General features: G+C 41.4%; 1 pseudogene; it reads left to right on the top strand.

Annotated features, from left to right (window-relative positions):
• The first annotated feature begins 8,035 nt into the window (after positions 1-8,035).
• On the top strand, positions 8,036-13,755 carry LOC134490153 (helix-loop-helix protein lin-22-like; annotated as a pseudogene).
• Positions 13,756-13,941: the final 186 nt, after the last annotated feature.

Below are 13,941 nucleotides of genomic sequence, written 5' to 3'. Positions count from 1 at the left end.
TGTCCTAGGAGACCAGTTTGACTTCTGGTAAATAAAGTCTGTCCAGGCCCATCAGGAAAACCATTTTGAAGATAGGGAACCCTCCCTGGTAGCCATTTTGTGAGTAGACCCATCTCACGCTTTCAGAATTCCAACTGTGCTCTCAGCTCAAAAAGGACACCTACCTCTAACTTAAATGGTTTCCCTGGGGCTGTTATTTGTCCCTTATACAGCATAAATAGGCACTTATGAGATGATATTTTCCTAACAGCCAGGAACCACGCTGAGACAAGGAGTAGGTCTCTAGTGTTTTATTAGTGCTATATAACAGAGAATCCTAACAAACTGAAGAAGCGTGGGAAAACCCAGACATATAAACCCCAAAGACTAAGGCGGGCCCAATCTGTGTCTCTCTGAATGGCCACCTAATTCCTCAGTACTATGCATGCGCTTTACAGTCTGGATGGGAGCCCCCTGCTCGCCATCCTCACTCATGACAGATATTCTCAGAAAACATATGATAGAAGAAGGGTTATGCCTTTGCCTCCTGTGCTGATCTCCTTCTCAATTGTCCCTCTAATTGGTTTGCCATAAGCATGTGTGTGCACACACTTACAAACACACATACTCCTCTTGCATGACATTTCACTATTCTATTAGTTACAAATGCTAATAGTGTTAAATGGCAAATGTTTAATTCGTTACATTTCCATAAATTACAGATTAGTATACTAATGCATTTCAGTCATCCTAGGACTTTTGCCCAGTTGGACAAAAGGTCAGAAGGCTGGAAGATTTATTATTTATGGAATAATCACCAGAATGCTATCTCAACTTTTACTTTCTAAAAGGTTTACAGATATCCTTTCACTTTTTTAAAAAATCAAAGTTGAACATTCAAGAAATAAGACACCCCTTCTTTTCCACCAGTTCTATCACCATGGCCTTGCAAATGTGAGCTTGTAGGAAGTGACAGGAGTAGGCAAACCTCTATGCCCTTTGCAGAGTCTGCACTAGCAAGGGAAAAATGACCATGCCCTTCTTAAACCCAGAATCTGGGGATCAGGAAGCCCCCGTTTGAAGATTATCTTTGTGCCGCAGGGCTCAATTATCTATGTAATTGATATCTCCTGCCCCCTGCCCCTGACAGAAAAAAACACGGAGGAGAAAATAGGAATTTAGTTATGTTCTTGTCATCTCTATTTTCATTCCAAGCTATACTTCTTGAAGGCCTTCTGCTTCTTCTAGACAATCTTTCACTCTATGCTGTATTTCTCTTGTACTCCAAGCAGCAGACCTACATGAATATAAAAGCAAAGAAAATGTTTGTTCTTTTGGTTAAAATATATTCTGAGAGAATGTTCACCTCTTATAATATTTCAAAAGAAATGATCATGACCAGCTATAGGATGTAGAAAAGACAAAGCCTGACACATCATCTCAGCAGTCATGCATTTGCGCCAAGGACCAACCTTCTCCAATTCGATATGTTGGATTACAGCTTCCACCATCTTCACCCAGAAAGAGACCCAGTGATATAGCAAGAATGGGCACTGGGCAAATTAGATATTCCTTTGGTGGATAGGAAACTGACTTGGTAGAATTTCTTAGCAGCAACATTGCCCATGGCAGTGTTGCCCATGGCAGGAGAGGTTGAAGAATACACTTCCCTCCCCAAAATTAATTAAATCCCACAATCATATATCACCAAATTGAGGGGTTAACAGCACATCCTGTTTATAATGCAAACTTTTCCAGTCTCAGCCAAGTCTCAGCCAAACACATGCTGTGGAGGAGTCTGAGGAGTCACACTTTGATTTGGAGGAACCCAACTTGACATGTTCCAACCTTGCAACTCCAGGAGCCAGTGGGTCCTCAGAGATCTGCAGAAGAGCCTCAGAAAGAGCAGGACCTGTCTATCTGGAGATGAGCCTGTAGGTCTGGAGCAGTGAGACAATCCCCTGATCTGGAAAAGATCCTCAGCCCTTGCCCACACAGAAAGATCAAGTGAGTAGAACCACCAGAGATGAGGCTTCTTAAAAGAAATTGGCAGATCTGAGTTAGTGGTATAAAAGAAAGGCTTGGGGGTCAGATTTCTGTTAAGAGCAACTTTCCAACCTCAGACCTGACTTCCTGAAATTGTGCTCCTTCCGATTGTCTGATTGCTGCAAGACTGCACTGGGCTCTGGTTCTTGAATCTTGGATTTCTCTTTTCTTCTGAAATCCTGAACTCTTGCATTCCTGTGCTGTGATGAGATTGATAGCTGCCATAAAGAATTCTGATCTATGTCAGATGTCCTGCACTTTTAATGTCTGGCACAGGACAGAATAGTTGCACTGGGAAAAATGTATGTAGTCATTTTCAGATCAGCAAATGAATTATGACTTATGAAGAGATATGTGACGTTCAGACTATGTTTTGTATTTAGCCTGTACCCCTGAGTAGTAAAAGTATAAACATAGTAAAAATAAAGTCTCCTTTGAGCTGAGGTTCACCTCTGGTGACTTGGTCATGTCTGTATAGTTTCCTTGGCTAATTGCTTGCTAATATTATTATTAGATTTTTATCCTACCTTTTATTTATACACACACACACACACACACACACACAGTCAACTCAAGGCAGCGAATATAGCTAATACTCCTGCCTCCTATTTTCCCCACAACCCTATGAGGTAGGTTGGGCTGAGAGAGTGACTGGCCTAAGGTCACCTAGCCCGCTTTCATGGCTAAGAAAGGCCTAGAACTCACAGGGTGCCTGGTTTCTAGTCCAGCACCTTTGCCACTACACCAAATTGGCTCTCTTCTTCCAAACTGGAAGAAGGTTGACACGGAAATGCTCTTTCAATGCCCTGCTCTTACCTGCAACAATGGGGTTTCCTTGTGGTCTCCCATCCAAGAATTAACCAGAATGGACACTGCTTAGGTTTTTGAGAGTGGCCAAGGTTGGTGATAAACTGCCACCAGCAAGCATGCCCAGCTGCTGCAAAAGTCTGCTTCTTTACTGGAAGAATGTCCTTTTATTAACAGCTTTGACTATGTCAGAAAATGTTCCAACCTGGGCCATCGGTACCTTATTTCCCAACTGCCAGTTCCAGCCAGGTTTATGACTTGCTTTCTCACTCATACCTCAGGGTGGTATACTGTATTTCTTGGCAGGCCAAATGTGATGTTGAGCCTTCCAGATTTGGAGATTCATTAAATTAATATTTTTAAAAGGGAAATATTGAGTAGATATTGTTGACTTTAGAACTTTTGTTTGTTCTCTTTTTGTTGCCAGCCATTGACAAACCAAAAAGAGAAACAGGCCAAAACAAGGAGCTGACAGAGGCATTCGTAGGAAAGAATTGTGGGCTCCAGGGTGCACTTATGTTGCAGTTTTTCTTGCCTCTGCTTAGTTTGGTGTTAGGTGTTTGCTGTTTTTTTACAAGGCATTTGTAAGCTATGGCTGCTCATAAATCTTTTCCAACCCTCCAAGGCCCCAAAGTTATTTTGTGGTTCCAGAGAAAGGTATCTACAAGCCTGCTGCCATTTTAACAACTATGTCAGCACCACATCATGGGAGGAGTGCAGAATTATTTATCATTGCCTTTCTGAAACAGCCCGGTTGTGGCAAATTTAATCACTGATGTGCAAATTCTGCCAAAGATGATCAGCAACTCCCCCTTCTCTGAGGAAAAAGCATTTTGGTTTGCATCATGAGTGTGTCCAAAGCCAAAAGCAGTTACTAGGGGCAGAAGCTGGCAATCAGCAGGTCTGCAGTTGAAATGATAGAAAATAGTCAAATAGTCTCTTGTATTAGAATGAACCCTACTTTAATAGCTGTTGAGCAAGAAGCTACAGAAGGAAGAAAGGTCACCATTAAAAGTTTTATGCAGCCATCCGTCTGATATTAGATATTCCCAAAGGCATTGCTTTCAGGCACATTTTTCACAGCTAATGCTCAGAACTGAAGGTGTGTGTGTATGTGTGTGTAAATGAGGGTTCCTAGGTTGGAAATTAATGTATGGAGGAGCTTCTCTGTAATGAAGCAGCCTGACACTCAAATAGATCTCTTTTCCCATCTCACAAGGAGATATTCATGATCTTGAAAGAACATAAGCTTTGTGTATGTACTTACATATGTGTGTGGGTCTCTATCACCCATCCATCCATCCTTCTATCTATCCATCCATCCATCCATCCATCCATCTCCATCTCTCCTGTTTAAATAAATAAATAAAGGCATAATAATGGTAATAGTGAACTAGGGTTCCTGGATCTGAGGTGCAAAAATCCAGATGTCTACTAGACAGCAGCAAAAAGGCCCAGAATGCTCTAATTCTTTGCTGCCATCTAATGGACATCTGGATTTTCATAGCCCAGATCTGGTAGTCATACCCTAACCCTAACCTGGTTATGCTTTTCTATGACTATTAGTTTCAACGCTGCTGCTATTGCTGCTGCTGTTGCAAACTCAACCCCAAGTAGGACTGCCAAAATCCAGACAACCATTAAAAAGTAGCAAAATTGGTGTTATCTCAATTTCTTTTCTGGCACCTAATGATCATCCAGCAAATTTGATAACCCTACTCAGGTACTTGTGTGGTGCAATCAGTTGCTGCCAGGTCCTAGGATGGGCTTGTGGTTGTCCTGGTTTGGGGTTGTATTCAAGGCACCTGGGGAGACACCCCACCCCCCCACCCGCTCTGTCTGGGCAAAATCAGGACATTGGAAGGAAGACAACTTTATAAACAATGTGGCCAAAACTTCTGGAGCTTTCTGTTGATAATTTCAAGGCCTTTTACCCCCCCCCCCTTTTTTATTGTTATACTATCAGTTGTGCAGTGGTGTTAATTCTTTAACACATATTTTTTTGTGTTTCATTTGTTGATTAGTGTAGCATAATAAAATAAAAATAATAATAAACATTATACTCAAGAGTCCTGAGCATAGGCAAGCTATGAGTCAGCATTTGATTTGTGTTTTTTTACATTTTCTCTCTCTGAACTTGTCTCTTTCAGTGTTAATAATTTCTCTATAGAAATTGCTAGAGAATTTCCCCATGAAGCACTTTTATTTCTCTGTTTTAAAATAATCGTGGTCAGTGGTAAGTTTGCACTGACTTTTGTCTAGGGATATTTTGATTAATACTATAATCCATTTGTTACTGGAACAACAAAGAACAGAAGCAGAAACAGAAACAGTAAAGGTGAAGAGAAATCTTGTTCCAGCCCAAAATAATTAGCAACAACAACCAGCTTGCCAAACATCACCACAATTGGATTTCTCACAACCAGGATAGCATCACATCTGGAATATACTGATCTATTTTACCGGCTCCAGAATGTCTTGACTTGATCCACACCCTTAAATGGGAAGAGCAACAAATTATATTGCATTCTGCTTGCTCCATTCGAAGTAACCAAAGCTGGTCAAGTTATTTTGGAGCAAAAAAAAAAAATCCCATAAAGGTAGATTTTTAAAAATGTTATATTTACTACTACTTCATTTTACTCCAAATCAACTGCCTGAAGTTTCTGCTTTTTGCTGCCTGATGACCTGCCTTGATGCTGAATTAGGCCTTCCTGCACTGCTTTTCTTATGGTCTCTTCTGGCTCAGTATGGCCTGCACTACTGTTGATCCTTCTCTTTCCAGAATTTCAGACAAAATCATTCCAGACCCTGTGCTTGGGTTGAACCTGGGGCCGTTTTACTTATAAAATATGTGTTCTGTCACAGCATTATATATTCCTCTGCTTACTGTGTTGAAATTTCATGCATAATACAAGTAGTCCTCACTCAATGACCATTTGTTTAGTGACAGTTCAGACTTATGACAGTGCTGAAAAACCAACTTACAACCAATGCTCAAACTTATGACCGTTGCAGCATCCCCACGGGCACATGATCATAGTTTGGGGACTTGGCAACCGGTTCGCATTTATGACTGTTGCAGCATCCTGTGGTCACGATTGCCATTTTTGACCTTCCCAGCCAGTTTTTAGTAAGGAAAATCAGTGTGGAACTGTGTGATTCGCTTAACAACCACATGGTTCACTTAATGACCATGGTGATTCGCTTAATAACCGCTGCAAAAAAGGTTGCAAAATTGGGTCTGATTTGCTTAATGACCGCTTTGCTTAGCAACCAAAATTCTGGTCTCAATTGTGGTCATTAAGCAAGGATTACCTGTACAATCTGAAAACTAAGCTGCTTTACTTTCAAAGTTATTACATATCACACATTGTAGAATGGCCCTGAGTGCAAGAATGTGAGGGGGGAAACCCCCAAGGAGCATCTTTTCCCATCTCTGAGCATGTTCATGGATGCACATTAATAATTTTGGAACTTCAAGATGGTGATGTTCTGTGATAGTTGTAATGGGCGGTGAGAATAATCTTGAGAAAGAGGAGAAACAGGACCCGCAGCCAAGGCAACGGTGTTGCTTGTCGGAACGTGATTGATAAGCCTTTGACAAGCCTTCAATATCTTTGCAGAGTGAAGGTGTTTGGTAACAGTCTCCATCATTACATTTCTGACTTTGCTGTAGCTACAATTAGATACATCTTGCCTGTGAGAGGGACCGTTAGAAGTCATCACTGAAGCCGTGTGAACTTCCAGTCTGTCCCTGCAGGGGGTGGGCAGAGCAGCTGTGGGGGGTGAATGAAGGTGTGAGGGGAGGGAAGCATCAGCTCAGAAGCTCTGCTTAAAAGCATGGCAATATTGTTCCTTTGTAACTGGAGTACTTTTAATTTATAAGCATCAAAGTCTTGATTAGGCTTCTTGAAAGTGCATGTCATGGTATATTTAAGTGTTGCATTCTCCAGCTCTAGAATGAGACTTGCTTTCAGACAGGAATTATCCTTTTCAGCCTATTTTCACAAAAAGGGAAAACTTGAGAGTCCATTAGAAACCAGCTCAGAAAAGTTTGGGAATGTTTATCAGTATTGATAGGCTGAAGACTTTCTGCCCTGTTGAATCTTGTGGAAAATAAACGTAATAAAATGAGCATCTATGTGCTCAGCACCAACAGTGCTCCCCCCAGCTATAAAACGTTCTGACAGATAAGTAATCTCCTCAGTGAGCATCAACTATAATCAGGCTCGGCATGCCAACTTCAGCCTCTTAGCTGTTTCCAATGGACGGTGGCCATTTGGAGTCCATGAATTTCAGCCTCCCTTGCCCTGTTATTCAAAGTTCAGGCCTGACAGTTTTGTATGTGCCTATTTTCAGTCAAGATCACTACTACATGCTGCTAAGCCTCCTCTCACTTTGCCCTGGGAGCTATGTTCTGAAGCTGTTCACTCTGAGTTGATGCAGGCAAATTTCAATATGGGGCAGCCATAGGAGGAGTGGAAATAGCCAAAGATGAGAGGAAAACAGATGATGGGAAGGGATACATTCAGCATGATGCTGTGGCTAAAAAATGACAGGCATAAATCAGAAAGGCTCTGGACTAAACCTTAGTGTACCATAAGTCATCAGGTAGCCTTAGCAAGCCACAGTTCCTACAGCTATAATACAGGAAATAATACTGCTAAGGTGTGGTGTTGTTGAAAAGACTGGAGCCATAGCAGCTACCTGTCAGAGACACACACACAGCCACCAGCGTGCCTGCTTGGTCCGATTCTGGTTTATTTCTCGTGGGTCAAAGGCAAACCCAACAGAAAAGAGACATGTTGTCTTTACGCCTGTCTGCATTTCCATCTCCTGCTGCCTTCCGAGTAACCCATCAGCAGTTCTTCAGGCAAAGGGATGTCTGGCCTTGCAGCAGATGTGAAGGGAAATTTGGGGGAGGTTGGAAGAGGGAGAGGAGAGGGGTGGGTAAGAAAGGAGGCATTTCCAGTCCTGTGGGAGGAGGGAAAGAAATGAGGGGGCGAATGAATCACTTCTACAGACAGAAGAGATGAAGAAAAAAGAGAATTGGGTGACATATTGGAAAGAGAGCCACAAAGCCAGTCACATTATTCTGCTGAACAGCTTAAGACTGTAAAACACAATGAGCAAGAAGGGTACTTTTGTTCACTCAGTGATTGATTCAGGAAACAACCCAAAACTGAAGGGTGTCGACATAATGGGAGCCTCTAAAAGGAACTCAAATCATTCCAGTAATCTCTACCGAAAGGTAAGGAAACGCAGCTCCTTCTCCACATTAAACAGAGCAAGGTTCATTAGCAGGGGAAATTAACATTGGATATTTCTGGTGCAGCCTCCAGAGTCTCTAAGGTTTAGTTTGTTTTTTTTAAATGGGCTATCCTGGAATATGGGTTGAAGAGGTAGCACTCAGGCAAACAGGGCTGCACCTGGTTGCCTGTAGCTGTTTCCAGAACTTTTCTTCCATGTCAGAGCTTCATCTCAAAGTGTGTGATTTAAAAGGGAGAGTTGCCTCAGCATATGTGAACTATCCTTCCCTTCCCAACATGCAGCTACAGCCCTCCTCTACCTTCTGGACCCCAGCTGTTTTAGATCACACCCCCGAATTAAACTAAAATATCAGAGTGGTTTGCAGAAGAAGGGCTGAGAACAGTTTTGGTACTGAAATTAAATTTCCAGCCCGAGCACATGCTTATATGCCTTATCCATTATCTCTTCGGTCATCCTTTTGTATCCAGACATGACCCTCATTAAAGGTAGATCAAGTACTCTAATTTTGAGTATGCATCTATATATTCGGATGCTGCTATCGTACATATTCCTATTAATTATTTCATCAAATGCCATGGAAGGCAGAATCCAAGGCTCTATTTCCACAATTGTTATTCTGGCTCTTTTTGGGTTCTTCAAAATCCCACAAAACTATGCTGTCCACAAGAGTTCTTCATAGCCCAGCATCCAAAACGGTCCTTGCAGCTCAGCATCATCCTGTATGGGATAGGAAGGAAAAAGCAAGCATTCTCCTGAGGATTAGTTTAATTGAGTTGTTTCACAATACATACTCAAAGAATATCATGATGAGTAAAAATAAAAACAATCATATAAAATTGTAATGTGTGATTCCAGACATTTTCAGTAAAAATGTAATAGAACTACTTGCAAAATATCCATCAGGTACAGAGACAAATACTTTTTTTTAAATGCAAAGAGGAACCATTTCTAATTTCCACTGGGGAAATCATTCCACACGCTTTGCTTTCTTTCTAGTGGCAGGGGTACATATCACTGATGGAACTAAACCAGGACTTATCAGAGAAAGAAAGAAGGGTAGTCTCTCTTAAGATAAACCTGATATAGTTTGTGGCCCTCAGATGTACAGGTAGTCCTCGCTTAATGGCCACAATTGGGACTAGAATTTTGGTTGCTAAACAAAGCGGTCATTAAGCAAATCCAACCTGATTTTACGACTTTTGTGGCAGCTGTTAAGTGAATCACTGTGGACATTAAGTGAATCACATGGTCATTAAGTGAATCATTCAGCTCCCCATTGATTTTGCTTGCCAGAAGCCGGCTGGGAAGGTTGAAAATGGCAATCACGTGACCATGAGACATTGCAATGTTCCTAAATGTGAACTGGTTGCCAACTGCCCAAATCATGATCACGTGACTGTGGGATGCTGTGACAGTCATAAGTGTGAGAAGCAGTCATAAGTCGTTTTTTTCAACACTGTTGTAAGTCCAAACTGTTGCTAAATGAATGGTTGTTAAGTGAGGATTACCTGTATTGATTCTATAATTCCTTAAATTTCTAGTCAATGTGGCTATTGGTTAAGAATTCCAGGAGTTGGAATCCCATTGCACATTAAGGACACAAGGCTGAGGAAGTCTACTTTAAGACCTATAGGTCTCAGGCTAGATACAATTTCATAACCAAATATTATTGGGCAAAGATAAGTATCAGCAGCCACTGCAATTGATGAAAAAAAAAGATGCTAAACTTGTAATCTAATTTATGTAAACTGCCACTGAAGAAGACTCAAACTGGTTAGTCATAATCCTGCAGCCCAGATGCCTTCAGGTGCAGCTTTTATAAAGCATTTTACAATAGGCACACCTAGAAATTGCAAAAATGGTAGGAATAATAAGATCCTGATCTTTCAAGATGGATGCAGTCTATAATACAACCAATGTAATTGAGAGAGCACATTCCACAGGATTACAGGAACAGATTACGGGAATAAGGCAGAGCCCAAGATGAAAGTGTGGACTGCAAGAATACCTAATTCCTCCTGTAAACCAGGTCTTCTCACCAACATCACTGTTGATTGATTTATATTTCATTCTGATCAACACTATCAATTCAGCTGCACACATTTCTCCCCAGGAAGCTGCCTAGAATATCTAACTATAACTATAACATCGGCCCACCCAATCATGCAGAGAGGGCATGTTACGGACCCCGTCTGTAAAAGAATTTCATCTGGCGGGGTCCAGGAAGCGGGCCTTCTCTGCAGTGGCCCCTGCCCTTTGGAACATCTTGCCCCCAGAGGTGAGGCAGGCCCCTTCACTCCTGACCTTCTGGAAGGCCCTGAAGACTTGGCTCTGCTGTCTCGCCTGGGGCAGGAAGGCGGGTAGCCATTCTCGGAGGTGGCTTGCACCTTAGAGCCCCCCCCACCAGATTGGCATCTTAGAGCCACTTGGATTTTATATTTATCTACATTGTATTTTATATTGGTAAATTGTTTATTTTATCGGATTTTAATGTTTATTGTTGTGGTTTGAATTTTATTGTAAACCGCCCAGAGTCCCTCTTGGGGGAGATGGGCGGTAACAAAATTGTAATAATAAATAAAATAAATAAACTATGACTTTGGCAAAGTCATAAAAATATGGGAGGAGAAATGGACAGGCCTAGTAGCAGAACTTTTACACAGGAGGTAATGTTCATGGCCCTACAGTGAACTTCCAATCAGGAAAAGCGATTTTCCCTTCACACTTTAGCTTAGAGTAGGAGTACTTCACAATTTTATTCCAAGAGCTTTTTTTAATCACTTTTTTTTTCAGTAGATAAAAAGCAGTAATAGCTCTGTTGGTCCATGAAAAAGATGACTATTTGGGTAATAATGGGATGATTCAAAATGTCTCAGAAGGTTTCAAGCTTTGAAATGCATATCATAAACTTCTACACACAGTCCACAATGTTCATCATGAGACTGTCATTAAATTCTTTCTTGTTCCTTAACTCCTGGTTTTTGTAACATCTGGCCTGATGAACAAGTCTTCAGAGCCTGAAAGCTTGCAGCCTTCTGTGCTATTTTGGATAATCCTAATAACATTATTGAGAGCAAGTTTGGTGTAGTGGTTAAGGCACCAGGCTAGAAACTGGGAGACCGGGAGTTCTAGTCCTGCCTTAGGCACAAAGCCAGCTGGGTGACCTTGGCCCAGCCACTCCCTCTCAGCCTTGGGAAGCAGGCAATGGCAAACCACTGCCAAAAAACCCTTGCCAAGAAAACTGCAGGGACTTGTCCAGGCAGTCTCTGAGAATTGGACACGAATGAACATATTAAATACACACACACACACACACATTCTTACCATCATCGAAAGAATAGTTTTGAATCTCTTGCTTAATGCACAGCTTATTCAGCTGTTTTATACAAATGTATTTTTGTGGATCAGCCATTAACTAAAAAGCAGAAAGCAGAAGGAAGTCAAAAAAGACATTGCTGTCACTGCAGAGACTATCTGAGTTCATTACAAATACAGGCATCAAGAGGCAATTTCTTTCAAAATGTCTTAATGAGAAAGGCAGCAGGATGGGGTCTAATTTGATACCAAAACCTCAGACTTGGAGGCCTTTCTAATCCTTCCAAAATATAAAAGGCAGGTATTGTATACTGTACATGCTTATTGTCATTCTTCTTATTACTTCATATGTTCTCTTTATGAATTCTTGCATTAAGAATGGGTTTTAGGATCATGCTCCAGCAAGAAGTAAGAAAGCTATCCCCCTCTTCCACAAATTTACGAAGTATTTGGGATGGCAGCCAAACTCATTTTTCTAACATTAATTAATTATACAAAATCTAGGTTTGATTCCTTCCTGATACTGCACACGCTCCTTCTTTCTGGCAGTCCATCAAGCCACTGATGGAGAGATGCTGCAGGTCCCACATCAATGCAAGTCCACAACAGCTGAAACAGCTACTTCATCAGCCCCCAGAACAACAGATAAATGCAAATAGATCATAGAGGAGCAAAGCCCTTTGAAGAACAATTTACTCCTGAAGTCAAAATGTGTGATTTCCTTGGTTCAGAGAGGTTCTGCTGCTCCCAATAGCAGCAGTACAATAACTTGGACTCCCTCCATAATTATCCAGGAATCAAACATTTAAATCATTCATTTGGATAATACATGTGCAGTATTGCTCCTGCCCCATACAGCTAAAAGTTTAACTGTTGGCTTACTGCACTCTACACTTTTTAAAAATTATGGTTAAATAAGCCCTAAACGAACCTCCTGAACTATTAAAATATTAGTGCCATACTAGAAACTATGAAAGCAGAGACTAACCCCTGCAGAAAAAGCAGGGCTTCAGAGTACATATTCTCTCCCCAAACTGTCACAACTGAAACAGGATGGCCAAATTATGATTTCCTGTAGCTCTACAAAGTATAAAAAGAGTCACATCACAGTAAAATCACATCACAATAAAAAGAAATGAGTTACATAAGAAATTTTGCAGAAGAAAAATTATATAGATTTGCATAAATGCATTGTTGCAGAATTTAGTTTGGCCAGATTCAGTATTAAAGGTCTGTATGCATTTTCAGCCCATAATGTATACAAGTAAAAGCTACCGCCCTGAATTTGGAAAACTGCTCTGCATAATTGGTGTTAATCCTTCACTTATTCACTTCTGTGATGGGTCCTACCAAGAACAGGAAGGATCCCCATGAAGTAAAAGCAGCTTTGTGCATACACTGAGTTTGGAAGAGCAACAGTTCAATCTGAACTTTGTAAAAATACAAGATGCTTCCAGCTGGAGGCCTTCTGCTGTTAGCAAATAAAAGTCATTGCAGAGCTGTTCTGCCTTTTCTTCCTCAACTGATTTTTGCAGTGAAAGTTGGAAGCTGGGCTTTTGAAGACATTGATCCCTGGGAATTTGGAAGACAGACAAATAAAGATGATTGCACAATAAAATCTTTGTCCATAAGCACCTTCAGAGTGCAATTTTTTTTTTTTTTAATTCCATAGCATAGTAGAGCATTGTCACATCTGGAGAAAGCTGTGATTCTGGAGATGACTGCACAGCAACTGCAGCGGCTCAAGCAGGTGACAGTTCTTTTCCCTGTATCCTTCCTCTTGTGGCACAAAGCCAAAGTAGACCACAGAAAACATGTTACGTGCTGGCGTTCAGAACATCGCTTAATTTTTTCTGCATCAGAAAAGCCATCGTGTCTGACCTTGCTTTCTCCTACAGGTGCTGTTATGAACACCTCCCCTTCTCAAGACAACTAAGACTTTGTCGCTGGTTTCTTCCACTGCATAAATGCTGTTAGGATCTTCCTAAGCATAGCTGGCTCCTCTGAGTCAGGACACGAAGCTTCAGATTCTGCAACACATAAAACAGGCTGCACAATCCACTTCTGCACAATCCACTCCTACTGCACCAGGTCATTTCCAAGGGTGGAGAACCCTACAGGACAGGTTCATTTCTCTCACCTGTCTTCCATCCTGAGGGCATCTCCTTGTTCCATTATAATGCCTGCAGGGCTACTTCCCTTTCCAGATGTACATACTTTCAGTGTTGAGGCCTAGTTGTAGCCTCCTCCAGCTTGCTATTGCCCAGGGTACATGTATCTTGGGCTCAGCTGTCCATACCCCCCAATGCTACCTGCATATGGATGCCATGGTAAAAGGAATCTTGAAATTAAGAGCCTTGGCCTCACCCTGAAGACCCAAGCAGGACAGAACCAATAGACAACAAAGTTGTTGTTCAGAAGCAAGATACTTTCATCAAATCGATTCTCAAGGGTTCAGCAAAATGATGCAGCTTTATTACATATTCACCTTTGTCTCTGACAGTGCTTTGAAACTTGGAC

The sequence above is a fragment of the Candoia aspera genome, chromosome 2 (assembly GCF_035149785.1).
Source record: "Candoia aspera isolate rCanAsp1 chromosome 2, rCanAsp1.hap2, whole genome shotgun sequence".
NCBI lineage: Eukaryota > Metazoa > Chordata > Lepidosauria > Squamata > Boidae > Candoia > Candoia aspera.
This window is presented reverse-complemented; position numbering and strand designations above follow the sequence as displayed.